An 11,099-nucleotide genomic window follows, 5' to 3' on the forward strand; every position below is an offset into this window, starting at 1 on the left:
ATATATTTGCTAAACTTAAATTAGATTTATCAAACTAAAACAAATATAAAATGATTCACTATTATATTAGTTCTTGAAGTTACTGATTTTTACTGATTAAATTTTATTTTTGTTAAATTTAAATTATTTATATTTTATTTAAATTACTCTTATGAAATATCATTGTTTTGAGGTGAAGTAATAAGTAGGGGTTAAAAGCTGATGTTTTGAGCTTACAAATTGAGAAAAATTAAATAAAATTTCACGAATGTTTTTTTTTTTTTCCCCTTACACATTAATAAGAGTTAGATTTCATTTGCATTACAAATTCTAAACAAAAACATGTTAAGATATATAGGGGAATTTCTTCTCCATCATTATTATTATTTAAAAAAAGAAGGAAAAAAAAAACACATTTCTTATCATACGATGTTATACTTTGCCAAAAGTTGACCAAAGCTATTTGTTATTAGAGTCAATATAGAGTAAATGTAAAGACACAAAATCAGATGATGATTGCAATGAGATTCTGGACTTTGTGGTTATTTCTAAATTTGGTCAGAGATTTATGTGTCTTTGCAACTTTATTTGCGAGAATTTAGTGATTGCATTGGATAAGTAGGTCCTTGATCTCATTAGGGGCCCAAAAATTAACACCACATTGAATATGTAGGACTGGTCATTCACGTGTACTTGGCATAATGTCGTTGTTAGAGTAGTATTCATAATAGGTGTGCTATTTAACGATGGAAAATGAGTCTCACTCTCACATAGGTAGAATAGAAGGTGGTTTATGTAGTTTAGAACTCCACTATAATCAATATAGCTTGATGATAGGAACAAAGTCTCACAATGGTGGAATAGAAATTTTCAAATTTTCACATGAACTCAACACATACACAATGAGTCGGCCCAATTATAACTAATTTATTATGAAAACGAAAATTGTTAAGGGGACCTATTAAAATGGCACAACACTTGTAAATTGGGCCATGCATGGACTTCGTATACGTCTGTCATAACATATCACTTGATCGTTAATCCGTGTAAATTGATCTTCTTGATTATGATGAGGCACGTTGTCATGTCATATGAGATTACATGGGCCAATCCATCCCAACAATACTCATTCATATATATATAGTCGATGTCTTTTAATAATTATTGGCCAAAGAGTGTCATAGCCCACTTAAATTACAAAGTTACATGTATCCCAAACTATCAAAGGGGGTGACCTCTCCTGACTAATTATATTGGGTAATATGATCAGTTGAAAAAGAGAGGTGCAAAGAGTGTTTGAGCTATGTAGTAATGTAAAAGCAAAGCACTATACATGCCAAACCAATTCGAAAACAAGGTATGTATGTGCACAAACACAACTAAATGAGCAATACATTATGTCAAGGGTAGGCCATGTAGCATGTTACTTGAAAAGTTCATCATTCAAAGGTTAGAGCCATTTATTTATCCAACGCGATTACCAATAATTAAGACACAAACCTCTAATCAATATTGTATTAGTCAATATTCAATTATAGGGCCTATTATGTGATTTAAATGAAAATCACATCCTACTTTGGTTGGTACGAAAATCATCCTCCTACATCTTTAATTATAAATACAACAAGGGAAATTTAATATGGTATCCTACTTTTGCAAATTTATTTGGAAGACATGTCAATTTATATTATGGTTTAGGAAAAGTAGATATAAATCTATTAAGTACGGAGTAGTATTTTAACTCATAAATTGTGTACCTCAATGATAAGATCAGTTATTTTTTTCAATTCTTTAATTGTGTGCATAGTGTAATAATGAAGGTTTGATGATTTCAGTCATTTAGTCATTGGCTCATTGACTCGTCGAGTCGTTTTAGTACAATTCTCATGCTCTAATTGGGCAGAAATTATTACAGTATATACTAATTGGCGTCATTATTAGTTAAAGTTTTTTTCTGACGAAATTAATTTGTTAAACTTAAACTTAGGCTAGCTAATCACTTGTTTAATTTAATCGAACTACTCAACCAATAATACTTCATTCGAACAAGAGATCAATAATAAAACTAAAAATAATATGATTTTACCAGCTTGATTGCACTTCATTAGAATTTAAAAATGTGCATCAAACAAAAGTCGTAAGACTATAAAATTCAATACCACTAATTGCAACTTTAAATCTTTATTTACATATAAATTGGAACCCTAGGAGCACAATGTGTATAAACCGGGCTAAAAACGATAGGCAAACACTTAGGAACAGAACACATGATTAATTTTCTTGGGCGGCTCTCATATCTTCCCGACAATTGAACTTTTCTTGTAATTTCCGAGATGGGTATCCTTTGCCTTAATTGTAGAGACAAATCCTTGAACTTAGGAGTGCAAGCTTCAACATCAACGGCAACTCCAATCAACTTAACAATAAAATCAAAATCCATAAAGTCATGTTTGTGTTTCACAATTCTCATCAAATCTTCCTCATTTTTAGGCATTTTCTGAGCAACTTCTAAAAGTACCTTATTAGGCAAAACATAGCCAGTAGTCTCATCTTCTTTCCTTGCAACATTATCACGCCACTCATACAAAGCATATGCGACTGCAAGTTGTTTACCATTCAATTTCGCTTCCGATAATCCGTACAAATACAAGCACGAAACGTTCTTATCGAACACTTCTTTATCATACAATCGAACACTAATATCATGACTTAACCTACAAACGTCGGCCAAGGAATCTTGACCGTACTTAGATAATATCATAGTCTTCATTACATCATGAATGTAAAGTAGATAATGGGTGTCTTCTCTTGCGTACTTGATCATGTCACGAGGAAGAGGTCGAATTCTCCAATCTGATGTTTGATATTCTTTGTTAGCCGTTATACCACAATACTTCTTCAAAAGGAATTCAAGAGAGTTTCTTTCTAAACCCATTACCCTAGAGGCTTGCATTGTATCGAATAAATTGCACACGTAAATGTTAAAATCTCTTTGAAGCCACTTAATATCATTACATGCACCATGCATGATTTTCCTCTTAAATGTATCTTGAAAAACTTTTCTTAGGTAACTTCCAATTTCATCTCGAAGTTTAAGGGTATCAACAACAAAATCCTCATCACGAGTTGAAATTTGCATAAGACAAGTAATACCTTGAAAAGAACGGTAGGAATTATGCTCTAAGTCCACGGCAAATTCTTGAACCTCAAATAGCTTGGTCGCCAAGTAATCCAAATCGGCTACATTCTCGACTAGTTTAAAAGGGGTAGTTTCAATCGAAATAGGCTTAGTAATTTGTGATGGTAAGGGAGGACAAAAAGCGAAGTCAAGGGGATTGTAACGCGTAGCCAGGTGAATGGGTTGGGATCCATATTTAGGCAGCCATGGATGAGTGAAAGGAGTATTCGAGTTGTCAATTTGGAAGTTGAATTCATCTTGTGGTTTCGGTATCCAAGAAACATGAAACGGAACTACGGTCATTGTTGAAGTGGTGGGAGAAATTTTAGAGAAGTTTGTGGGTTTAGGAAATATGAGATCGATTAAATGATGTAATAATAGAATTATATGTATATATATAGAGGAAAAAAATATCTACTGTATTTAAGAATATGTCCATTTAATTTAGTGTAGCCGACATTATATTGATAAGTTTCCTAAATATTATTGATTGGTTTCCTAAGTCTAGCCGGCGTTAAGTTTCCTAAATTTTCATTCTAATCTAAACTTTCTGTTACATTTAATCGAACCTTCCCCTTTTATTTGCCTTAAATTAAAATATCTCCGACTATATTTATCATTGAACTATAAAATATTCAGCTATACAATCATATACGATTAATATATAAAATGCTATACTTGGACAGTTTTGCAATAGCTACAATAAAATGGTGGCCATTATAATTAAGTAAATCTCAACCCTTCAATTACCAAGACTCATCTTATCCGTTCATGTAGTTGACTTTTAAGATATAAAAAAAAAACATATAAAATCAGTAAATTCTCCACTTTAACACTAAAACATCTATTTAAGATGGATCGATTTTTTTTTTTTTTTTTATGAAATAGCTTATCTACAATATATAATTTGTTTATCTATATTTTAAGATGATTATTGTAAGATTTGTAACTTGCAAATTAAAAAACCTATCGCACTGCTTTCAAAGTTTCAATTGCTTTTACGGAGTACATTTCTCTGTTTTTGCCAGGATGATCTAATACTCTAATCACACAACACCACATGCAAACACATTGCACATAACACATGTATGATACTATGATCTGCTGAACATTTCTTATTTTTGAATTGGTTTGGTTTTTGCAGGTATGGCGACTAGCATCCTAAGGAAACCGCTTTTTTATGCATAAGTATATATGAAAGCAGATTTTTTTTTTTTTTTTTAAATATAAAAAAAAAAAAAAAAAGAAATTTGGATAAATGGACAAGATTGATCCATAAAAATTAAAGGATCAAGATTAAAACCAATTACAATGACTACAATTTTATTGTAGCCATTGAAAAGCCTTCCGCTATACTTACACACCAAGTTATATGCTGCGTGCATTTAAGAAAATATCTATAATAATAACTAGTTATAATCTGATAATCAATCACAAATACTCCGTTTCTCTCTTTATCTTAGTCAACTTTACAAAAATATCAAGAAAATATGTATAAACTGCGTAAACCAATTATTGTGTAAACTAATCTCATAAAAGATGTTTTAATTTAAGAATTATCGATCTTTTAATAGCTAGTGACCATCTTTTCAAACTTTTACTTCAAATAATTTCTTTAACAACGATATATATAAATTATGTAAGTACAAATTAATTAAGATGATTGAATGTAATAAAATTATATTGTTTATTACCGTGTTTTCTTACTTTGACCTAACCATCAAAACTAGTGAATTTAAAGTAAAATATATGAATAGTGCAAAATTCAATGTTGTACAGTGACAATAAGAGTCACTTATCTATAAACTTTTTCCACTATTACCCCCAAAAAACCAAACTCTGTCTTACTTTTTCTGTCAAATAACTCGTCAATCATAGGTGGGAGGGGCCTTTCAATTGAAAAAAAAAATGGAGGAAGCATATACGAAACATTTTTCAGTTTTTTTTAGATACTTCTTACTTTACTAAATTAATTACACCATATGTATTTTCATAGCCTCATCAAATGCGCTACTTTCACCACACATAATTGTAATTTTACATAGCTAAAATCATACGTAGTATAGAGTATAATAAGCTGATTTTTTAAATTTTTTTTTTTAAAAAAAAAAAAAATACATGCTCCTACCAAAATCTCAGTTGACCATACTTTCTTTTATATAGTTGTCAAAAAATATGGTAAAAATTTTAAAATTTTGACATTAAAAAAATTATGCAATTATTATTGCATAATATGGAAAGTATTCAATACATAGTTTCAACATCTTTCTTTTTCATATATTGGAACTTCTTACGTTATTGCATTGAAAAATCTAACATAACAAGCGAACTAATAATGTTTTTTTGGATAAACATGATGTAGCAGAATATGTGGAAATAAGAAAATGTTGCCACATTTGCAAATAATTACGGAGTATAAATTTCGATTATTATATATTTCCTTATATACGTCACTTACGGATGGAGTGTTCATTCGACTATTTTGTTACATTAGTTTCTTGTTTACGTTACTAGCAGCATGTCATCAATTATATTATTCCAGATAATTATCTAAATGCATTTAATCTGAAGTAATCTCCTTAATTTTGTGATCAATCGCCAGTTTGTTTTGCTTGTTATTGAAGTTAGCAAACAATGTGTTAACAAATGTTTTTTTGTACTTCCTCGTCTTTTATTGCCCTTGTTGTCCATAATATTGTACTTGTAGGATTTGTAGGCTCTTATTTTTAAGATAGGTTAGTGATTGTAAGAAAAAATTACATAAAGTATGACAAGTTGAGTAAGATAATTGGTAAGTAACTTAACTTTACTAAATAAATGGATAAAGTAAAAGAGAGCTAGAGAGTCGATTAAAAGATATAAATAATAAAGTATATTAATGTGCAGATAAGGGGTGACCATAATAGATATAAATAGGTACATTAAATTTAAACAAAGAGAATATGAAGCGGAGTATTAAATTATCTTTATTTTTTTAAAAGAAAAATATATAATAAATTATCTGCGGAGTAGCAATTAGATTTACAAAATAATTGCGCATGTTAAGTTAAAATCTTAATTATTAACACTTTAAAATTGGTGGCCAAAGTTTGAAAACGTTGAATACGAGTAATGTGAAATCCTCACTGGTACATCTAATTTACAACAAGCAAAATATACATCTAATTTTTTTTTTTTCAATTGATCGAATTTTGTATTACTTGGGAAGAGGAAGGGTCTGTTCTCTTCAACTTATTTTTAGTTCAGTTCCTAATTTCCTTTTCTCGTAAAATATTCAGTTCAGTTCAATTCAGCAAATCAGAATAGACCCAAAGTAGCTAGAGGATTTAATCAAGGATACTGATGAAGCTAATAAGAGCAATTCATGTGATTGCGTGCGTATGAAGGCTCCCTAAACAGGTCAAGATAGAACTCACACACATTACATTTCTGAGTTCATAGAGATCATGATTTACTTAGAATATTTCTTATTTAATTGTGAAATGTATTAAGATCGAGAGCAAAAGATTCATGCATATAGCTAATTCTAATTTGGTGCAAAACTACAAGGTCAACGTCTTTGTCAATTTAACTACAATAGATGATTGGATAACATCATCTTATAATAAAAAGAAAAAAACAAAAAGAAAAAGAATGGATATAGATATGATAGATTTATTAATTAAAATGATCGAGGAAAAGCATGGCTTCGTATTACTAATTAATTTTGACCAATTTCGCTACCAAAATTTAAAATTGGTGCATTATTATTGATTATGTATGAAATATTACACTTTACTTGTACAAATCATAAATAAAATTAACACAAATACAAAATTTATGGACAGTTTTCAAATGGCTACAATAAAATTGTGGCCGTTGTAACTAGTGAATCTCAACCCTCTATTTTACAAAATTGATCATATCCATCTATTTAGTTGACTTTAAAATACACTTTATCACAAAAAAAAAAAAAAAAAACCAAAAACAATTAAATGAGATTAAAAAAATATATATCCAATTTTATAATACTAGAAATTTTGGTCGAAGGATGAATTGATGAAACTTATAATTTATCTTGTTTTTAATTTTTGTTTTGATCTTTAATGTCAAATGATTGGTTTCTTAAAGATAAGAGACAAATCTCACAACTTTTATCTTCTTATTCGATCTACTTCTATTTTGCTACTTTTTCTTCTTTAATGGAAGATGATTCATTCTTTGGATAAACTAATGCAAAAATCATGGACCTAGTAATATATAATGTTGAGTAATTGGTTTTTAATGGAGATGGGAGAATCTTTTGAACTTGTAAATTGCAAGTATATGCGTCAATCAATGGCAAAGTGCAGTATTTTGTTTTAGAAACTGAAAAACAGTTTTTTTTAATCATAATCAAGAAAACTGTTTTTTTATTTTTTTATTTTTTTTCTTATTAAAAAATTAAAAATTAAAGTCAATTGGATGAATGGACAAGATTGATTATTAAAAATACAGGGCCAAGATTAAAAACTAATTACAATAGCTACAAGTTTATTGTGGCCATTGAATAGTCATCCTGATCATAGTACTAATTTTTCGCCATATTTAACTTATCTTGTACAACAAAAATATGAGAAGTACAATACAATCGTTGTACATATCGATCCTACGCAGCACAAAAAGAGGATAAGATCGTGTAAACTCATGAACCCCTAAATAAACTTGATAAATTTGATCCCCTAAACTTAAATAATTAACTTGCGTGTCCAAAAATACCAACAATAATGGAAATGATGAATAATTAATAAATATAACAAATTGAATTAGTATACCAATTACGTAAAGAAATTAAGTGAAGCAAATCAAAACGGTCACGTTTCATAGAAACCGGTAAGTCGAAGAATAGAGTTCCTAACTTCACACAAATTTCTGCCCTTAAGAATTCTTCCATTCTCATCTTCTATACAAAACGAACACGCCATTTTCCTGCTCACGTTATAGTAATTATTTATTCTACGCGCTACGATCACGTGTGGCGGCACCCTTAAGTCTTCGTCTTCGTCTTCGTCGTTGTCGTTGTCGTCGTCATCATAATAAAAATCATCATACTCTATCTCATGACTATACCGTGCGGTGGTCGGTATGTCCAACGGCGGAGATTGTCCTCCTAGGCCGTGGCCACCGCCTCGGGTTTGTTGTCTTTGTTTCGGCTTCTTCGTGTTCCCTAGCTGATTATTGGTACTATAGTAGGAATGGGAGATTGGTTTTTTGTATATATCGGAAAATACGACCTCGGATTCGTCGAATTCTTCTCCCATTATTTTGGCAATTATAATTGTATAAAACTATAAATTTGAAAGAGTGTGTGTTCGAATGTAAAATAGAGGTGTAAGAAAAGTGAGGAAAATGAAGGAGGAGAAGAGATGGGTATATATAGGATGGTGTGGGGTCCATGGTTGAATAAAAAAGGGGGTTTAATGTGGTATAGTGGCGTCATCTCTTTGGCGCGTTGAGTGTGGCGCCCGCTACTCCCTCTTTCTTTAATTTCTTACAATTATTCACTCCTTTCGTGATCAAGAAAATTACGAGTATTTTTTTAAAAAAGAATATTTATGTTTGTATTTAGATCGAGGTGTCAAAATGAATGTAAGGGTTGGATTTAGGTTGGGTTTGATCGGATAATGATGACGTTATGTCACATACTTTATATTTAATTTTAAATTGAATGCATGATGAACTTTGAAGTAGAGGTGTCAAAATAATATTCGACTTGATTCGAAATTGATTCGAAAAAAATTAAAGTAGCGTGTGTTTAGTAAAGCTACTGTGCATGTGAATGTTAAATGTCAAGCAACTAAAAAGATAGATGTTAAAATAATTGTTCGGTAAGAGTGTTTGATATATACTTCCTATTAGCTGTTGACATAGTAAAATAATTTTAATAATGGATTTATAAAAAAAATTAAGTACTCGTAGCTTTAGAAAACACTACCTTTTTTTTTTTGGTGTTTATAGAGCCACAAGGACGGATAATGAGAATCGATTCCATGATCACCTGGAATCGAGAGCGTAATTTTAACCACTTGAGCTATCCTTTACTCTCAAAACCAAAGATTATCATCCATTAGTATTTTGTCAAATTATTTTTAATCGAAATATTTAAATTTACTCCGATCCATAAGATGTTGAACAAGGCCATATACAAAGTACTTCGCACATCATGAAGGATAAGTTTTGATTCTTCTTCTATTATTATTATAAAAGATCATTAGTTATCCTATTAAAATTCACTTCTCTCATGAAGAAGTTACATGAGTATTGATGTAAAACTTTGCCCAATTTTGTAAGATCCCATGAATTTTTTTCCTTAGAATCTTAGGTACAAATAAGAACATAAATTATACTGTAATAAGAGTATAGGTGATAGCACATGACGTATAGATATGGATGATATCAAATCGAATAATAAAATAATATAAAGTTTATTAATTAGGAACGGAGCCCCGTAATTGGTGGGGGGTGGGTTAAGGACAAGTAGGAGTAAGCAAGTTTAAGGTACTTTCTTTCTCTGTTGCAAGTTAAGGCAAGTCAGATAAGATGCTCAAAACGGCTCCGTTTCTTATGGTTCACGTCTCTTTTATTTATGATTAATTACTTTGAATTTTGGAAACCTAATGATCAAACATATTTGATGCCTTTGCCTAATGCCAATCATTGGTAGCGTCGTCAAACAGATGGATCAGATTGTAGTCACATTGGGTTGGGTTAGTTCGTGTCGAGTAATATTCATACTATGTTTCTTATTGTTATTAGAATGCACAATACGGGTATATATTATTTATTATTTTTATTAGAATTCACAATACGAGTATATATTATTATACATCGGGATTTTTAAGTGGAAGTTGTTCATGTTTTATGCGTTACAAGATCGAATTAGGGAAGGATTATTTACTTAATTTGATTATATGATTTATTTAGTTTTTATTTGAACTTAATTTAGTTGTATATTGAAATTGGCTTGGGTAAATCCTTAGCTTATTAGCTCTTGTCATAACTAATTGTTAATCCAAATGTAAAATAAGTGGAAATAATATAAGGTACAATAAAATAGAACATTATTATTAATATTATTAATATTCAGTATACATTGCTTAACAAAATTATTTAATAAAATTGTATATCAGCGTATCCATGCATATTAAAAAAAAAAAATCGAGTTGTAATATGTACCTATCACTCTAACAATGATAATATGATATGAAGTATTAGTATTTCCAATTCGAAGATGATTCGGGGTATTTTAACCCCCTTTTTATAGACAAATGAGAGGCCAACAAGTGGCCCAATAATGAGCCAACACGTGGCATCCTGCTGAGCTAAATAAAGGTCAATAAGAGCATGACACGTGGCCTAAAGAGAGATATCAGAAATGAAGGGCTCAAAGCCCATTAAGGAAACATACCTTGCATAAAGTAAACCCTAATACATCGTGTCAACCACGTATAGGGCAACCGATCTTCCTAGGTTATCAAACCCTAGGAGCATGATCTCCCACATCCCTATAAATACCCTATCATTTCATGATGGAAAAAAAAAACACACAATTCCCAAAGGCACTCTGCCCAAAAATATGCTCTCACTTCTCTCTACTTTCTCTCTCTAAAATTCCGTTTTCGGTCACTAACTTGATCGTCGGAGGTAGAACTCCGGTAAACTGGAGTTCCGTTGTTTTGCAGGTGTTCAGGCCGTACGAGTGTTGCATCCCGGATCTGTCTCCCGCGGGAATCCATACTCCCCCCCAGGTTATCCAAAAAATCCCTGAAACAGAAGATAAGATAATGTTTTCCTCCATTTCTTTCAGTTTATCCCATTTTACTTTGTGCACATTTTGAGCACAAATAACTTTTAATACATATTTATAAAAATAATAAAAATGTTTATATTTTGAACTAAACATCAAGATGGATCCAACATTCCA

General features: G+C 30.7%; 1 pseudogene; it reads right to left on the reverse strand.

Moving 5' to 3' along the window:
* Window positions 1–2,164: 2,164 nt before the first annotated feature.
* Window positions 2,165–3,460, reverse strand: LOC145578061 (protein RRP6-like 2 pseudogene; annotated as a pseudogene).
* Window positions 3,461–11,099: the final 7,639 nt, after the last annotated feature.

This window comes from Chenopodium album, chromosome 14 (assembly GCF_948465745.1).
Source record: "Chenopodium album chromosome 14, dcCheAlbu1.1, whole genome shotgun sequence".
Taxonomy (NCBI): Eukaryota; Viridiplantae; Streptophyta; class Magnoliopsida; order Caryophyllales; family Amaranthaceae; genus Chenopodium; species Chenopodium album.